Source organism: Suncus etruscus, chromosome 15 (genome assembly GCF_024139225.1).
Source record: "Suncus etruscus isolate mSunEtr1 chromosome 15, mSunEtr1.pri.cur, whole genome shotgun sequence".
NCBI classification, from domain to species: domain Eukaryota; kingdom Metazoa; phylum Chordata; class Mammalia; order Eulipotyphla; family Soricidae; genus Suncus; species Suncus etruscus.
In genome coordinates this window covers 86,361,388-86,381,747 of record NC_064862.1, presented here as the reverse complement: position 1 = coordinate 86,381,747, position 20,360 = coordinate 86,361,388, and the positions used below count along the sequence as shown (strand labels likewise).

The 20,360-nt window shown below is 43.9% G+C and overlaps 1 pseudogene; it reads right to left on the bottom strand.

Moving 5' to 3' along the window:
* Window positions 1–5,750: 5,750 nt before the first annotated feature.
* LOC126030089 (ceramide synthase 4-like) overlaps window positions 5,751–20,360 on the bottom strand; it is a 58,589-nt pseudogene continuing 43,979 nt past the window's right edge.

Below are 20,360 nucleotides of genomic sequence, written 5' to 3'. Positions count from 1 at the left end.
TTCTTTCTGGCTCTAAAATCAGAAATGATTCCTGGAAGGGTCGGGGACCATAAGGGATATCAGGGATTGAACCTAGGTCAGCCATATGCAAGGAAAATGCCCTCCACATGTGCTGTTGCTCAGACCTCCCGTCTCTTTATCTTTCTCTCTCTGCCTCTCTTGCCACTCCCAGTTGTACTCAGGGTTACACATTGGCATTGCTTCTGGCAAATTTGAAGGACCCTCTTGGGTGCCAGAGATCTAATCTGGGTCAGCTATGTGTAATGCCAGTGCCTTACCTGACATACTACCTCTCTGGCCTCTCCCCCTATTTTTAAAGCTTAAAAAGGTATTTCATCAGCCACAAGCCCCAATTCAGAGCTGTCTCCCAGAGAAGATGACAATTCCAATGTCATGAATAAGATTATATAGAGATTGGATAGAGAAAGGTTCTAGCTTCTGATGATCTTTAAAATGATTGCCTGTTGTTAGGGTACTTTCCAGACAGGCTACCAGATCTAGCCAGATAATGAGGCAGTGTTAACAAAAACAGGCTTGTAGCTCACAACATGTGGACCTTAAGAAAATGAAATGTCATCTTTCCTTTATCAGAAACCAGATCCTGACATTTCCTCCTCTTCTTATAAACTGAGTTATAGTCTTGACTCTCCTTGAGGTTTCTTGTCCCTGTTCCTGCTTATACACACATACTGGGACCTTAGCACAAGCACTTTAATTTCACCTATGTGTGCCAGAATAGTGGGTGAGGAAATTAGCTATGCAATGACCTATTGAAAGTATCACACACACAAAATAAGCAGACAGTGGCCTAGCCAAGGCGATTATCCAGGGTGATTGAGTTAAACACTGTTCATACCTGGAGGCAGAATCTTTCCTTTCCTGCAATCTGGTCTTCATCTGTTGCAGCATCTCCTGGATGACCCCTGATTGATTTCCATTGGGCCATACACAATCCACCTTATTTTAAGTACCTGAAGTCAAACTCCTCCTGTTCTGCACGGCCACTTCTTCTAAAGAATCCAGTGAATGCTCTAGAAGTATGCTGACAATTTATGGGTATGTCTGATCCTTGGCTCTCTTCTACTCCATGTTTGATGGTAGGGTTACATTGGCACCTTAATGCAGTGTTGAACTACTGGCTCTGTCCTCCTTATTTGCCTTAACTGATGTATCCTTAACAGAAAGTTAGTCTGGGCACATTCTCTTGGAGGCCCTACTGATATATGAGCCAAATAGCTCTCTGGTTATCAGCACTTCCAAAACTGCCTGAGACCTCCAGTCTCAGCCTCAAGGTCTAGTCCCCTGTCTAATTTGAGTATATGCTGTCAGGTGGCCTCCCTGAGACATTCCTATATCTTGCAAAGAAATTCTCCCTCTCCCCCCACATGTCCCCTACCTTCCAGGGGTTCCATTCTGGACATGCATAAAATGAGAATGTTCTCACACACAGATGAGCATTTTACAGTGTTAGAGTCACCTGAGTCTAATAAAGTGAAGTTTTACCTTTTACAGAGAGAGTGAGGGAGGCATGATGATTTTATATTTACAAAAGAAAAGGCCAATATGATGCTCATGCTTAGGAAAGACTTTTGTTTTCCTAAGAAAGCAGTTGTGGGTTTTTTTTTTTTTTGGTTTTTGGGCCACACCCTGTGACGCTCAGGGGTTACTCCTGGCTATGCACTCAGAAGTTGCTCCTGGCTTCTTGGGGGACCATATGGGATGCCGGGGGATCGAACCGCGGTCCGTCCTAGGCTAGCGCAGGCAAGGCAGGCACCTTACATCCAGCGCCACCGCCCGGCCCCGCAGTTGTGGTTTTTCATTTGTTGTTTTTCTTGTTGTTTTGTTCTGTTTGCTGTTTTGATTATGACTTCTGTTTTCTTTAATGTTTGAATATCTATTTGAGGTGGAAGTTTGGTTGGATTAAACATGATACCCCAATGGGCACTGTGTGTCTCTTACACTTGGTGGGGAAGGGAGACTCCTTATGGGTTTATCATGATGACCATTGTTTTTCCCACCCCCCAAACTAAGTTGAATCTCTCATTCATAGATTATTTCCCCTATCCCTAACAGTCCAGAGTCAACCCTCTTAACCAAGAAAACAACCTCTTCAAAGACATATTTTATGTTGAATTCTTTTTTCCCCTGTGCCTAAACTTGTTAAAAATTTATAATGTTTGGAACAGATTTCCAATTAGGGAGTCATACATTACAAATCTCTTTTAAATGATTATTTTTTGTTTTTGTTTTTGGGCCACACCCAGTGATGCTCAGGAATTACTCCTGGCTATGTTTCAGAAATCACTCCTGACTTGGGGGAACCATATGGGATGCCGGGGGATTGACTGTGGTCCGTCCTGGGTCAGCCACGTGCGAAGCAAATGCCCTACTGCTACACCACTGCTCCGGCCCCTCAAATGATTTTTTTAAAGAAAAGTTTTATAGCTTTTTTTTTTTTTTTTTTTTTTTGGTTTTGGGCCACACCTGGCAGTGCTCAGGGATTCCTGGCTATCTGCTCAGAAATAGCTCCTGGCAGGCATGGGGGACCAAGTTTTATAGCATTTTATAGTGTTCCCAGAAGGCCTCTAGAATCCCCTAGGTGGCTTTAAAGATTTTTTTTGGCTTATCTGACCACACCCGTTTGATGCTCAGGGATTACTCCTGGCTAAGCGCTCAGAAATTGCCCCTGGCTTGGGGGCTTCATATGGGATGCCGGGGGATCGAACCCGGGTCCTTCCTTGGCTAGCGCATGCAAGGCAGACGTCTTACCTCTAGCACCACCTCACCGGTCCTAAGATATTTTTTGTCTTCATGAAGAGTAAGGCCCACTACAGAGAGGAAAACTTCAAGCCTCTAATTATGCAAATAAGTATAATGTCATGAAACATCAAAAATACTGAAGGTGCCAAGAAAAGAGAAATCCCAATGTTTCTCAATTTACATAACACACAAAACAACCATTTGCACATACTTTTGGAAAATCTTGATTTCCTGTAATTCTAGGTCATTTCTAATTTAGAGTCATCTAAAGGTCCAGTTTTCTAAGATCACTGTGTATGAGTCTAGAAAGCATCTAAGTTCCTTTGTCATAGACTTCTTCACATTACTTTATTCTGTTTTTAACTTTACTCCATCCCATGTTGTGTTCAATCGTTTATACTCTCACAGAATTCCCTTCATTTTTTTGTAACTCCATTCATTATCTTTCTTAGAACACATATCTACACTCCTATTTCTAAACTTTTCCTTCCCCTTAATCCTTTACTCCCACAGGGTACACCAGCTTCCCACGTTAGCAGCCGAGAACCCAGCATTAAGGCTCTAGGAGGAAAACTTCAAACTGCTCACTGTCAATTTGGAACCAAATAGCTACATTCTTACACAAATCAAATTGTTCCTTATTGTACTTATTAAAGATCTTTAAACCAGTTCTATAGATTATCCATTTTTTATATTCACAATTGAGCATCGTGCCATTTAGAAAGAAACCTTTACTAAGTTTACCATAAACCATTGGTATTTTTAAACTTCAAGCTATCTTAAACCCACCATTTAGTTTAACAAAGTTGACATAGAATTGAGTTACCTTAACAATAATAGGGCAGGAAGCAGGCCAGTCTTGAACAGGAATGGGAGGCATCTCAAAAGTACCTCACCCCTCCCATGGTACCCCCAATCTGAACCTCACCCCCTAAGTTTTGTCCTGGTGGTGGATGGAGAAGCTGCACCTTTGGCATTGGCTCAGATTCTGGGACTGGAGGGAAATAAGAGATGCCTAGAAGTGGCTATTTTCTGTAGTCGATGGAGGAGGTGGATTTGCAATTTGAGTCCTTATGTCTCCACAAAGGAATATAGTCTCCCCCAGAGCCATTGGTCCCTAGATCCATTGCTGTGAAATGGTGGTTTTTTTTGTTCCAAAAATCCCCAGAGAGGGAGAGGGATTCCCATGCCCCAAGTCCATGTAGGATAAGAGACATGGGTCCAGCACCAATTCCATTACAGGAAATTACAGTTGGGAAAGAATAGTAGGCCAGAAACTCACAGTGCAAGGTGTTCACCCATAAGACAGTCATTCCACTATGTGGAACCACGAGCCAAGATGACAGCTCCTCCTCCAGGCCTCCAAAGCATTCTTTATTGGGAAAAACAAAGCCTACCCCCAAGGTGAGGGGGAAAAGTCAAAGAGGCGGCAATAGGAAACCATATTCTTAACATGTAAACCAAAAGAACCGTTCAAGAGACATCTAAGGCAATATGAGGCAATATGAGGACCAATCTAAAGGTCTCTAACAGCAACCAGATATTCAGAGAGCCAGTTTGTGCAAGGTTGGTTACCCTCTCTGGTCAGGCCTTGCTCAACTGCTATGCGGACTGCTTATGTCCTAATTTGTTGCTGCCTGACTCTGAGGCCTATCAGATGTGGTCACCCCTGGCTAGTGGGCCACACTTGTCCTGCAATGGAGGATTTTTCTTGACCACTTCACAGTCTCTGGAATTGGACTCATCCACATCGCTGCAAATGTTCTTCATTTATCTGGGGTACAGGAAGGAGAGAAGATAGAACTTAGGTTGTGGGCACCAGCGAAATCCTGTAGGAGGGGTTCTGAGAAGGGTAGCTGGCCACACCCCCTCGACAGCCCCTGCCAACTTGGCCCTTCCTGATTGAACTGTACAGCCAGACACTATCCGGGTGCCACCCACCTTATCTTTTGTGGTAGAACTGTATCGCCCTTTCCCACATATTCGTTTCTCTTAGAGAAGCTATGAAGCCCGCCCATGCCCTGGCCCTACCCATTTTGCTTTTACTAATGGTGCTGTGTAGCTCTACCTCCTGTCATGTCTCTGTCCACCTGGTCCTTCCTGGTGGAACTGTAGAACTCTGCCCCTGCCCTGGCCCCTCTCATAACCATGCTCTGCCTATCTGGGCCTTCTGGTGGTGTTGTATATCCCTATATCTTGCCTTGATCCCACCTATCCCCACAGATTCCAGATGAATCTGTAGAGCGTGTGCAGAATGAGGTTGAATCAGAAGACGTGGAGTACAAGAAGCACCATCAGGAGCCCATTAAAAAAGTAGTAGCCGAAGAAGGCCTTCTGTCTACGATGGACAAAGTAGGTGGTGTACAGGATCCTGCAATCTGTGAGAGGACAAGCTTCACCTAGCGTCTCCCACCTTCCTGTACCCTCCTCTTGGTATTTCTAACTTGCCAGGTGTCACCTCCACGCCATCTATTTCCATGGCTCGCCACTGCCCCCTAGAGTGAATTCAGGCATTGCAGGAGTCTCCCAGCCCCTTTGCTTTCGTTTTTCAGTGCCATAGCTGGCAATGCTCAGTGCTCACTCCTGACACTGTGCTCAGGAATTATTCCCTGTGGGGCTGGGGGAGATTAGAGGGGTATTCCAGGAGCAGCAATGCAAGCACCTTCCCTGATGTTCTATAGTTCCAGCCCCTCCCTGCCTTGTTTTTAGCCAACCAAGACCAAGATAGTAGGTGGCTGAGCTCAATGATCTGCTGTGAGTAGCTTCACCAATCAACTGGAATAGTCCCCAGCCTATCCTCCATGACTAGGAGCCATGCTCAAAGCCCTGGGCCAATAACCCAAGAGAGAAAGGCACTACTGGATCCTGTTTTCCTTGACCTGCCCAAATCTACATGGAGGACTAACTCACTGGGTGGGGAAGAGCACCATGCACATGCAAAAGAAGAGGAAGGCAAAGATGAAGAATAGAACATTGGACACATTCCGATACTACGTGTAGATGAACATCTTGCAGGCCTGAGGAACACAGCAAGGAGACATGTGCTCAGAGGGGGAGGACAGAGTAATCCTTGGGGAGAAAGATGGAGTCCGGTCTAAGGCAAATGCATCATGGGGGTAGACCAGGGGAGTCCTGGGGAGAGGAACACATATTTGTGAACTTCTAAGAAGTGCTTATAAACTAGTATGCGTATGTTAGCCTGTTGGTGCATTACCTCATCAAACAGATACCTAAGAAGGACGAGGTTCTCTTTGCTTGTCGGGGCAGGGCCATATCTCCCAAAAGATATAAGGGGAGGAGCCTCACGTTATTAGCCTGAGTAGGGTGGGGTATTATTTCTTAGCTCCTCTGAGGAGCAGGGCCTCAACAAATAGTTTGAGATGGGCAGGGCCTTATCACCTAGTTATTTGGAGGGTGCAGACTCATAACCAGTAGCCTAAGAGGGACAGAGCCTCATCACACAAAAATTCTAAGGGTAGGAGCCTCATGTCATTAACGCGAGAAGGGTGGAGCTTCATCTCCCAACACAGCTAAGGGGAGGAGCCTCATGTCAGTAGCTTTAAAGGGGTGGAGCCTCATCTTGGGCCACTGGCATGGACTTGGAGGGCCACGTGTAACACCACACTCACTTTCAGAGGGTAGCGGGAGCAGTCGAGCAAAAGCATCACCAGTGAGCCTATACGCAGCAGGTTAGAGCGATATAAGACAATCTAAGTGATGATTACGAAGTGGTACAGCACCTGCTCCTTGAAATCCTATGGCAGATGTCAGGTCATAGCCTGACCCTGGATGGCCACGGGGGGGGGGGGTGTCTCGCTCCAACCCCACCAACTTGTTATGGCTGTCTGATCAGCTTTGGGGTTGCAGGATGTGGCCATGCTTTTCTTCTAGAACAGGAGATTGTATACCCATTCCTGGCGGTGAAGTGGTGCCTGCCTAGCCAGGCTCTACATCTTGCCTCACCTCGTGCTTGATGTCCAAAGGCAGTGTGATTTGCAGATGAAGAAACTCAGCTCCCAGAGGTACCAGTAGTACAGGGCAGGTTTCAAGGGCTGTGGTGAGGTGGGCCAAGTTAGCTCTAATGCTGGATCCCAACCATGCAAGCCTCTGTGTGTGTATGTTGGCATCAGCACCCTGAAATCCGAGTGAGAGCTGAAGTTATAAGTGCCCTCCCATCTTTGCAGGTAATAAAAAAGCACACTAGTGGCAGCTTCTGCTCTGAGTCTGCTGATACCTGTCCCCATTACTGAATTACTAGAGACCCAAATCAAGTGACAAGAGGGCACTGAGGTCAAATAACAGTGCTGGGTAGACCAGACATGTCTCCATTGAATGTTATGGGCCCTATATCTGACCTCCAGCCTCCAGAACTTTTACCACTCACCTGGTTTGGGTAACTGTTCCAGCATATAACTGGTCTCTACAACCAGGACTCCTAGAAAAGGGGAAAAGGCATAACTCTGAATCCACCTTCTGACTACATCCTGGGCCCAGCCACTCCTTTATTCTCAGCTCTGCACTCAGGGATCACTCATGGTTCTGTGCTCAGGAATAACTACTGGAAATTCTCAGGGATTACTTCTGGCTCTGCACTCAGGGATCTCTCCTAGTGGAGCTCAGAAATTAATTACTCCAGTCTCTGTGCTCAGGGACCACTTTTGGTGGGGTTTGAGTGACACCATGAAGTGCTGGGAAGCACACCAGGTCTGACCTGTAGAAAGTCAGTGTTCTGCTGCTGTGTTATTATCCATTCCTCACTGTCCACTTCTATCTCTGTCTTCAACCCTGCTTCTCCATGCCTACCTCCCAATTTCTCACCTCTCTGTCCCTCCATCTCAGAAAACCAGAAAATTATCATGGTAGTGGATAGAAAAAACACCAAGGGAGCAGCAAAGTAACTAGATTAAACTCCAGCTGTACAATAAGAGTGTGGTGCATGTGATGGAACACTTGCAGAAATCGACCCCCAGCTGCTCTCAAAGACCCTTTCTCAGCTTCCCATCCCTTCCAGGTCTAACCTTGCCTTAGAGAATTTTCTGCGCAGTGGGGGTTATCCTTGTTGTGGCATTTATTGGTTATATAGGAGCACCATCTGAGCCTGAAAATATGCAGGGGTTTGACCAAGGTTGTAAGGCAACACTTTCCCCTTTTGAGATATTAATCCCACCTGGATGATCAGACCCACCAATACCTGAGATGGGGACAGCTGTTTTAAATAAAGAATAAAAGTGGTGGCTAGGGAGAGGTGAGGAGAAGCAGTAATAGAAACAAACAGAGCTCGAGGGAGAAAGACATGAGTTAGGCAGAGGGAGACTCATGACAGAGAAAATCCCTGAGGGAATAAAAGCAAGCTGACTCTGATGAAACTAACTGACTGCTTGTGAATTATTTCTCCTTTATGCTACATTTCTTCATCAGAACCATCTGCCTGAAGGTTTAGAAATATGTGCCTAGGGTGGCCTCATAAAATACGTGGACCTTTAGTTTATATTTTATATTTTTAATCAATACAGCATATTGAGTGAATCAAGCCTCTTGTCACTGCTTTGCTCTGTAGGTTTCCACATACTGCCTGTAGAGTGGCCAGATCTACTTATATGGATGAGGCATAAGGAGATTAAAAAAAAAGTAGCCATATATGTGTTTTTAATTTGGGTAAGATAGTAGCATTGCTTACATCCAGTGATACTCAGTAATGCCTTGTGGCTCTACACTCAAAATTACTCTTCTGATGGTGCTCAAGGGACCCTATGGGATGACTAGATTGGAGCCCAGGTTGGCCATTAGAAGGCAAGCTCTATGCCCTTTGTGATATCTTTCTGGCTCCTCAATCCTGGGAAATAGAGGCTGAATGGAGGTCTTTGTATCTCCCCAGAACAATCAGGTCTCACTCTGGTTCTAGGAAGCAGTTAGGTTCTGTTCTTGCTTTGCTGAAGAGAGGGATGGGAAAAAGAGATTAGAAGATTCTCTGGGATCTAGGGTTTGGGGATTCAAAATTGGCCATTGGTGGCTCCCCAAACACTGCTGATTACCAACCTAGGGATGCTAGACTGCTCATTGAGCAGTCACACCATGGATGGGAACAAGTGAATAAAATAGGGCTGGATCCTCCCCTATCCCCTTACATATCCTTAGATAAGCACCTGGGATGCTTGGGGACCATGATGAGGTTCCTGAAAATATGGGATGGGTTCTTTTTGTTTTTATGTAGTTTAGTATATGAGGTTCTAGGCTCATATCTCCTTGGGTTTCGGTCCCACTTTGATAAAGTGTCTCTCCAGTGCGGGGATGGGCTTGACTGGCTGCTGAAGCTGATCTCACACCCCCCAGCCAATGGCTGAGAGGCAGAGCAATGAATTTGAGAGTGAAAAAGAGATGAATCAGGTGAGAGGGAGCTACATATGGGACAACAGAGGCGACATCTTGGGTGGGTCACATGGTGGCTTCTCTAAGCTCAGCAGAAAAGTAACTGTTTCATATTTTTGGATAATGGTGTAATTGATATTAATCAGGGATGGATTCAGAAGACAGTGGGGAGGATGTTGTTCTTGCATGTCACTGACCTGGATTTAATCCAAGCATCCTATAAGGTCCTCCCCCCCAGCTCAATCTGAAGTGACCTTTGAGTGCAGAGCCAGAAGTAAGCCTGAGCAATGACCAGTGTGACCCCAAACAAACAAAAGATTGGAATAATGCTTGGGGTCCCTTTCAGAACAATCATGGAGGTTAGAATTTCCCCACTGCCTATTTCAGGGTTCTTGGGAAGAACCGCAGCAGACATTGGATCCCTGTTACATTTATGCTATTTCAGGGCTGACTCACATCAGCCAGACCCTGATCAGTTAAAACAACACACAACAGGGAGTGCCACAGCTTGGGAGGTTATCCCTGAGTTTCCAGGACCTTTACTCCTTTGAGAACATGTCCCATGAAACTCCATTCTGGAGTCTGGTGATGGGGAGTCTGGTGATGGAGAAGGGACTAATTTTTTTTGGAGGGGGTGTGGTGTTGTATCCAGCAATGCTCAAGGCTTACTCCTGACTCTGCTCAGGGATCACTTTTGACTGGGAGCAGAGCTCAAAGCTCAGAGCCAGGTGTCCCCTATGAAATATATACACACATGTGTGCATCTGTGCACATACATGCACACACATACACAGTGCACTTGTATACAAGAAGCCACATAGATAATAAATGCACCATGTATATACATAAATACACATACACACAGTCATGGTGACTGACCACAGAGACACACAATGCAGATACTCACCTCTCAAAGGTGTCGCAGCAGGGCATGCACCATGGGGAAGGCAGAAAGTGGGTCCCGGGGATGGGGATATACTTGGCCATCATGGTCCTTCAGGTCAGCCCATGTGACGTTGGGTGGAAGCCAGAGTTTCTCCCACCAGAACCATATGCCCAGATCCACAAATCAGTTCCCTCTGGGAAAGTTTGTTTGTCCATCCACCCACCCACCAATTTATTCATTGTTCGATTTATCAGTCCACCATCCTTCCACACACATTCATGCTTTTACCCATCTGCCCATCCATCTATCCATCCATCCGTCCATCCATCCATCCATTCATCAGTCCATTCATCTGTGCATCCATCCACCCCTCATCTGTCTGTCTGTTAATCCATCCATCCACTTACTCGCCCTCCATTCAACAATCTGTGCTGGGTATTAGGTCACAGCAGAAGACATTCCCTTTCTCCCTGGAACACATCCCTGACCCAACAAGCACAGAAATTCATCACCAAATGAGCTAACCCAGTGTGGGTGAAGGTGGGGTAACAAATAAGAAGGGACAGTGAAGGTCTTTTCCAGGGGACACTCTTTAAGGTCACCCTTCAAACTTAGAAAGCACCATCTTTAGCAGGTAGGATGTTTGTCTTGCATGCTGCCAACATGAGTTTGATCATTGGCACCCCATATGTTCTCATAAGTCTCACCAGAGGTGATCCCTGAGATAATATTCTGTAGTCAGCCAAGGGCATTGCTGGGTGTGTCCTCCAACAAAAAAACTAATAAAATTCTGAAATTCTGCAACAAAGATTTGCTTGGACATCACTTCCAGGCCCTGCAAAAGAGGTAGGACTGAGTAGTGAGGTGTCCAAGAAGCTTGTGGGAGACAGTGGGAGTGGTGGAGGAAATGAAGGGGAGAAGGTTGTGCTGGGATCTGGGCACTCTTGTGTTTCCCGATAAATCTTTCATACATGAGCATGCAGGACAGATTTATGGTGAGACCATAAAAGCCGCTTGGCTTTTATCTTGTAGTGCTTGAGCAACCCACCCTCATATATTGCTTCTCCAATGCCTTTTCCAATACAGCCGTGGGCACCTCCTTGTTCTGCACACACAGACCGTTAACTGTGCTCCCATCTGTGCTTCTGGAAGTTTTGATTTCTCTGATGGGTAAACATGGTTTGAAAGTGTGAAGAATATAGATGTGCACAAATTGGGTGCAGTGGAATGACAGGACAGAAGTATGGTGTTTGCTTTGCATACATTAAAGGGGACTGGCCCGAGCATGCCCTTGTCAGAGGACTGTAAAGGAATGTCAAGAGAAATGTCACCACTGCTGTTACAAACTCAGGTGTGGACGTGGGGGCAATATTTTAGAGGCAGAACCGAGCCATAGGACAAAGCTACAGGGAAGAACATCTGCAAGAAGAGTTCACTAGTATGCAGGCAGCTGACAGAACAGCTGGCAATTCACAAGAACAGATAGGCCCAGATGTGTGCAAGAAAAGTATGTACAAAACAATGTACAAGAAATGTGGGAGGTGCTGAGATCTCTGCCCTCATGTACCCATGTTAACATGGGAACAGACAAGGGAAAGAGGTTAAACAGGACCAGAGAGGGGGCAGGAGATATAGCACAGTGAGAGCATGCTGGCCTAGTATATGGCTGACCTGGGATCTTTCCCCTTCATCCCATAGGATCTACTAAGAACAATCAGGAGAAATTCCAGAGCACAGAGCCCTGAGCCTCACAGGGTGTGGCCCTCAAACTGAAAAACCAAAAAGTCAATATTTGGATGAAGTGTTGTGGGCCCCCAAACTTTGATCCCAGCCCCCTTTCTTCAAACCTTACTTCTCTGCAGCTCCTGGCATGTACCAGCCTGGAAGTTTGGGCTCCGTTGGATAATTACTGGCTTTTCAGGGACAGCGGGAATTGCTCAACAATGAGACAGGTTAGCTGTGGCCCATGACCCTTGCCCATGTGGAGGAAGGAGCTGGTGAAACCCCGTGTCATGAAGGTACCCAGTCACACAAGTGGGCTGCAGCCAGAAGCGAGATTCTGAGCTCTCATCTGTTCAAACAGAACTGAGCAGAACCAAATCTTCCAGCCTTTCAATGCCTGATCTCTGATTGCTGTTTCACTCTTGGTGGTGTTCAAAGGACATTATGGGTATCAAGGATCTAACCTGGGTTTTTCAGGCACAAGGCCATTGTCCTTCCTGCTATGCTATTGCTTTGGGCCACCTTTTGCATTCTTGCCCTTTGGTCCCAAATGACACCAAGGGCAGCAGAGACAAGACTTGGAGGAAACTCTGCGCTGCCTCTTGCTGAAACCACATAGAGTCCCCTGGTTCCTGCCAGGAGTGATTCCTGAGCATAGACACAGGAGATATGTTTGAGCAGTGTTGCAAATCAGCCCCTGATGAGGTTGACTGATGGAGGGATGGAGGATGAGGGCTTTCTCCTCCAGCTCGGACCACGCATCTGTTACCCTGTTCAGCCAGCGGTTCTGAGGTGAATGCCGCGGGAAGAAAGCCAACAGGCAGTCAGGCTTCCGAAGAAAACAGCTCTTTATTCCGTGAAGAGGCCGAAGCCAAAAGGCCTAAGAATAGGTCCCAGGAAAAAAGCCCCTCACCTTCCACAGACCCCTGCTTTTATGCTCCAGAATCAGGTACCACCTAATGGTGGGATCAAATACCACCCAATGGTGGGAGCAGAATCAGGTACTACCCTAGAGTGGGAGCAGAATGCCAGGTCACACCCTAGGGTAGGGCACAATCACAGATCAGGGTAGGATCAGTAACATAATAATCCCATAAAAGTGTTTACATACACAACAGAGCAGTGCTTGACGTATTGCCCCTGTTTAGACTCTCTGCTTGCACCTCTGCATGCTCCTCTATTCTCTGATCCCATCTCCCCCTCATACAAGTTTGTTGTTATAGTTGTGTGATTCTTTATCTCCCTTCCTATTTTAATTTTCTGTTTTCTTTTTTGTTTGTTTTTGAGCCACACCCATCAGTGTTTAGGGGTTACTCTGGCTCTGCACTCAGAAATCTTACTCCTGACAGTGTTGGGGACTATATAAGATACCCAAGATCAAAAACAGATTAGCCACGTGGAAGGCAAATGCCCATTACATATGCAGTTGATCAACCCACTCCTCTGTCTCTTGGTCCACTTCCAATTGTACTCAGAGGTTACACTCGGCTCTCTGCACATAGAAATCTCTCCTGTCAAACTCATGGTGGGGTGCCACAGATCCAATCTGTGTATGCTATGTGCAGGGCAAGTGCCTTACCTGCTGTACTATATCTCTGTCCCTCCATATTTATTTATTTATTGGTTTTTCAGTCACACCCTGTGACGCTCAAGAGTTACTCCTGGCTATGCACTCAGAAATTGCTCCTGGCTTGGGGAACCATATGGGATGCCAGAGAATTGAACAGTGGTCCCTCCTAAGCTAGTACGTGTGCAAGGCAGACATCTTACCACTTGCACCACCTCTCCAGCCCCTATACCTTCTTATGTTTTTAAGCTTACCAAAATGTTATTCATCAGCCAGAAGCTCCACACTGACCTATCAGTGCTATCTTCCAGAGAAGGTGACCACCTTCAAGATCATAAATGAGTTTACACAGGAAGGAGATGCATGGAGATTCTAGTTTCTGACAATCTTTAAAATGATAAGCTGTTGTCCAGGATATTTTCCAGGCATGCTACCTGGTATGGCCAAGTAGCTAGGGGAAGTGTTAATAGAATCAGACTTGAGGTAGCTTGAGGTATTTCTTACAATATATGGTCATTAAAAACATCCCTTCTATTATAGTGATCCAAGACCCAACATTCATTTTTCTTCTTATGGACCTGCACCAAATCCTTGATTCTCTTTGAGGTTCCTTGTCCCTATCCCTGTGTGACGTATATAGAGGCCTTTTTAATATTTCTCTGTTGTATCTGTTCTATCTGCCTGCTTTCCTTTTTAGTAAGGATCTGATTAAATAGGAGGCTGTTTAGATAAATAGGGGGCAATGTTGAGAGGAGGCGGACCTTTACTGCAGGTGATCTAGCTCTTGATTTGGCGCAACTGGCTAGTTGGTAAAGGGTTTTGTATCTGTCTTCTTGCCTCTTTTTACCCTCTTGTTTGTGTGGATTATTTGCTGTGGATCAATACAACTGGACCTGCTTCTGCTGTTCTTGCTGGTTAGGGGAATGGAAATTCCCTTTTTCTCATGGGAACTATGAGATAACCAAACCTCAACCCATGTCCTAGAGAACTTCACATTATAACTGGTGCTTGAACAGTCTACAACTCAACCCACATTAACAGTGAGTGAAATATTTTCTTGGAAATTTCCCTCAGTGATTCTTGGATGGCTGATGTGGTTGGTTCGGTGTTGTGTGAATTTTTGGCTTTAGGTTGGCTGTGGTCGCATAGCTGATAAAATTATATAATTACATTGCTACCTCTCCTGTCCTGTATATATCCTTAATCATTGCTGGAGTTTCAGTACTGCTAAATGCAGTCCTGTTGAGTTTATGAATTGTTGGGTATTGAGGGACAAAAGGATTAGAAATAGTGAATCCTCCCACTACAGAAAATAAAGGCCTTTATCCTAAGCAAAATTGTACCCAAGTTAAGACTGGTGGATTGGGCCATAGAGATAGCATGGAGGTAAGGCATTTGCCTTTCATGCAGAAGGTCATTGGTTCAAATCCTGGCATCCCATATGGTTTTCTGAGCTTGCCAGTATAGCAATTTCTGGGAGTGGAGCCAGGAGTAGCTCCTGAGCTCTGCCCGGTGGGACCCAAAAAAAAAAAAAAAAAAAAGACTGATGGATTGTAGTGTATGCCACTTGTATGCCAATTGCAGTATATGCTATAGGATTGTTTTTTGTCTGTAGTGTATGCCACTTGTATGCTAATTGTAGTGTATGCTATAGGAATGTTTTTTGCCTGTCATCCCACCTGGACCTTCCATGTGGGGGTGATAAAGGAGGAAATAAATAGCTTGTGGGGAGGCATAAGGAGCTTTTTTGTCAGAGCTGATGGCTGGTTCAGGTGGCTTTTGGGAGCTGGCTTCAGACTGACAAAGGACTCTCTTCACTGAACCTTTTGTCCCCTAATCTTTTGTCTGTGTAGATTATTTACTCCGGATATTATTACCAAGGTCTTCCCCAAAGGGGGGGATAGAAGAATGGGAATTAATTTATCTTTCTGGGAGCTATTTGTGGACTCAGAAACAATCAATAAGGGGTTCAGTTTCTACCAACAATTGGCACCCAAAACAGGTGAATCTGGATCCTCTGTAACTGTAAGTGACATGTTTTATTGGAAATTGCCTGTGGAGGTCCTTGGTTGGTTTCTATGGATACTCACGCTCATTATGCCATCTGTTATTAAACACATCGGTTTGGCATTATTCAAGTGCATTATTCTGTTTGGATGTAAACCACTTGGTTTGGCACTAGCAAATATCATTGTCGTTGGATAGTTGCTATTTATATTTCAATCGAAATTTTCTACTCCAATATTTGCATCACTTGTGTGGTCTCCATTAGTTATAATTTGTGGAATTTCTGTGTTGGCTAATATGGCTATGGTGTGCATAGGCATTGGCTAGTAGTTAGGAAATAGTGTGGAAATTGTAAAGTGATGACCAGTATGGACAATAAAAAAAATTATCCTATGAAAATCCAGACTAAGGTACAGGCTGATAAATCTAGCACTAACATCAAGAATATAGGCATTTTTGCTGGCAAAAAATCAACCCAGACATGTAATTTAGACACTCACGATCCAAATCAAAATCTTGACACTGATGACCACCTCTAGTACTAAGTTCACAAGGGAATCCTGATTCTGTTCACATTATGGGCTCGCATGATAGTGCCAACTCAGACAATGAACCACATTCTAGTACTCCACACATCAGGCCTCAGAGCCCTATGCAGGGTACTTCTGCTAATCTGGCCTCAACTCCATTGCAGACAGTATATATTTCAACTTATCAACCTCTCGAAATGGAGGATGGGAACGGTTTAAAAAAGCATGTAAAGATTTTGGGATGACCTCTCCATACTGTCTGGAGATACTAAGAATTTGGTGTCAGAAAACAATTTGGACTCTGTGTGACTTTAAAAAACTTGCTGAAATATGCCTGCCATCTAAACAGCTAACTGAATGTGAAATGTTATATGCAGAAGGTGTGAAATCCAAACTATATAACCCGATGGAACAAAAAAACGAGTGGCAGGGGTTAGTCTCTTGTATGAATTATTAATGGGAGAAAATCAATATGCAGATGTTGAGACACAAGTGGCTTTACCTAAGGAAATCTCAAAAATAATTAAAAACATTGCATTGTCTTCATGGGAAAAATTGATGCTAACAGTACTTGTGAGGGAACGTTTTTAAGAATTATCAAAGGTCCCCATGAGCCTTATGTAGAATTTGTGGCTAAGCTCAAAGATGCTTCGAAAATACAAATTAAAAACAAGGAGGTATGGGCCCAAAGAGATAGCACAGCGGCGTTTGCCTTGCAAGCAGCCGATCCAGGACCAAAGATGGTTGGTTCGAATCCTGGTGTCCCATATGGTCCCCCATGCCTGCCAGGAGATATTTCTGAGCAGACAGTCAGGAGCAACCCCTGAGCACCACCGGGTGTGGCCCAAAAACAAAAAAAAATGAGGAGGTGAGGAAATTTCTAGAAAAATGTTTGGCTTATCATAATGTAAATTCGGCTTGCAAATTGGTATTGACTCCATTGCAGGAAAACGCTGATTTAAATGAATTTTTATATGCATGGAGGAATGTTTATGATATGCCCCATTCATTAGCAAACTTGGATCTGGTACAAACCTTTGCAATTACTAAAGGAACAATACCTCTTTACCTCTGGGGACAAAAAGTCGCCTGAAAGCCAGGTCTCTGCCCAAAATGTAAAAAAGGTCACCATTGGGCGAAAGAATGTAGATCTGGAAATCTCCCTAATAATAACATAGGAGAGGTTTTAACACAAACCCTAGGAGACAATTTGCCTATTACCATTGTGGAAAACAGGGGCATATTGAAAGGAATTGCCATTTTTTTAAATTCAGCTCTTCCGGGACCTACATTCACGAAACAGGGAAATGTCTACAGGGCCAATCCCCAGGCCCTTTCAAATCAGGGACAAAGTCATCAAACCGTAATTCTTCCCGGCCCAGCCCAAGAAGATTTATCTCAATTAACGAATTAACACATGCCACGATGGACAGTGTTGGGCTTGACATAGCTTGCCAAGAGGACATTACAATTTACCCAGGAGAATGCCCTTATAAGTTACACACAGGCATAGTGGAACCACCACCTCCAGATACAATGGGTTTGATTCTGGGCAGAAGTTCCCTCAACATAAAAGGTATATCAGTAACCACAGGTGTCATTGATTCAGATTCAAAGGGAGACATTATTGTAGTCATTAACGTGCCAGCTACTTGGACTTTTAAAAAGGGGGAGACAATTGCCCAGATAGTAATAGTACCTCATGTTAAATTTGGGACTTCAGACAAGACAAGAATTGGAGATTTTGGAAGCACAGATCCAGGGGCTGCCAAAAACCCTGATTACTAAATTTAAAGATGAAAATCCAATGATTAAACTGCGACCCCCGGGACCCTGCCCACAGGGTGGACTGAGGATCGTGAAGTAATTTGTGGGTCACGAGCAGGATCCGACCTAAAAAGGAGGAAAGAGGCTGGGAAAGAAATGAACTCAAATCAAGCTTGCTGATCAAGAGCCGAATTTATTAAAGCAAGACAAGCTTATATAGTTCTACAGCATAAGGAAGTAGCTTTCAGTACTTTTTCATGGTGTCTATAGAAAAGTAGGGGGGTTGAAGCAGGAGGGACTTTACAGTTTTACAACATACCCTTATATTGCATACCCTTATATCACACAGACATTCTTTCACAATGGTAGCTTAAAAGGATGTATGATCTTATCTTAGCAACTCGGGCAGTTTACTGGAACATCTGACTTGTTTGGTTAACATTTCTTTTAGGTCCAGGGGGTATATGCCACAGTGGCCGCCTGTCATGTACACAGGCCTTATGTTTCAGGCATCAGAGACTCCATTTTGCTCTCTAGCTCTGACAGCCTCCAACATTAAACTTAATTTAGAAGGGCAATCCTTCAATGGCATGATTGACACAGGTGCTCAAGTTACTGTAATTTCTAATAAAGAATGGCCAGAAAATTGGCCTCTTCAAGAAATTCCATATTCGCTAAAAGGAGTGGGAGACCTGAGTTCTTGTTTGTTAAGCACAAGAACTATGGTATTTTATGGCCCATAAAAAAAAAGCTATAACCAGACCTCACATGGGCCCATTCTCACCATCCCTGTGGGGCCGTGACCTGCATAAACAATGGAAGGCAGAATTCCATATTCCATTAGCTCAAGGTGAGCCTGAACTTTCTCCTGAATTAAAAACCAAAAAATTGTGGTAGGGGCCACTGCCAAAAAAAAAAAATAACAACCCAGCACCGATAAAAATAAAATGGAAATCTAATGAACCAATATGGATAGGTCAGTGGTCCCTTAAAACTGAGAAATTAAAGATGCTAACAGAATTAGTGCAAGAGCAACTAAAATTAGGACATATTGAACCTTCATTTTTCCCAATGGAATTTGCCTATATTTACTATAAAAAAGAAATCAGGAGAATGAAGACTGCTGATGGATCTTAGAACTGTGAATTTATCTATGGGAAAATTACAGACAGGTTTACCATCACCTATAGTAATCCCTAAGGAATGGCCACTAATTATAATTGATTTGAAAGACTGCTTCTACCATATTCATATTCACCCAGATGATAAACATCGTTTTGCATTCTCAGTTCCTTCTATCAATAATACCCATCCCTGCAGGTGTTTTCAATGGACTGTTCTCCCCCAGGGCATGCTAAATTCACCAACTATGTGTCAATTTTTGTTGACAAGATTTTGAGCCTTGCTCGTGAAAGATTTCCCCAAGCCATAATTTATCATTACACCAATGATATTTTAATTACAATGAATAATGAAACAGATTTACAGAAAGTATACACTTATGTGATTGTTGGCAAATGTCAGGACTAAAAATAGCTTTAATACAGACCATGCCACCATATCAATACTTGGATTTTATTTTGGACCAAACATCAATATATCCACAAAAATTTTCCATCAAAAAAGAGAACCTTAAAACACTTAATGACTTTCAGAAACTTTTAGGTGATGTAAATTGTCTCCACCCGGTGCTAGGAATCTCGAATGCAGAGCTGTTTAATCTGTTTAAAACTTTGGAAGGTAATCCTGCGTTAGATAGCCCCAGAAATTTAACAAAAGCTGCCAAAAATGAGTTGGACATTTTCTTGAACAGACTGCAAAAATCATTTCTCTTAAGATTCATCCCAGGAGAGAAGGTATTTTTATTAATCTTCCCTACAAAAGAAACACCTATGGCGGCTTTGATGCAACAGACTGTTCTTTTGGAATGGGTGTATTTACATAAAAAACAGCCTCGGTCTGTGATACCTTACCTGCAACTAATCTCAGAATTGATTATCAAAGCAAGACTCAGATCAATATCTTTATTAGGTTTTGATCCAGATATAATAGTACTGCCAATACCAAAAAAGGAAATTGAGTTAATATCGCCTCTTAATGAATCTTTACACAGGGCCCTCTCAGATTTCACAGGAGAGATTTCTTTTCATTATCCAGCAGAAAAAACCTGGGACTTTTTGAAAAGACTCAGTTTGTTATTTCTTTGATTTTATGGGATTCTCCTATTCTCAATGCAAAGTTTTTTTATGTAGATGGATCCAGCAGAGGGCAGGGAGGAATAACCACAGAAAATATGAATATAACGATAGATACCAAGTATAAGTCTGCACAGGAAGTTGAATTAGCAACGTTAATTTGCCTATTAAAAATGTATCTGAAGCCATGAATGTTGTTTCTGATTCTTTATATGTTGTAAATTTATGCCCGGTGATAGCCACTGCCTCCCTCAATTCTCATAGTCCAATTATACAGACTTACTGAAAAAATTACAACTTATTCAAAAATGAACTGAACCCTTCTTCATCACACATATTAGAGCCCACTCAGGTCTTCCAGGACCAATGGCTCAAGGAAATAAAACTGCTGACTTGTTGGCAATGCCTATATTTAAATCACCTGTAGAGGAACATACAGCACTACACATGAATGCCCACCGTTTACATGTAAATTACCAAATCCCATGGAGGCAAGCTAGAGAAATTATAGAAAGATTCAACATATGTGCCCATTAGCAAAAAAAAGACTCACATAGCAG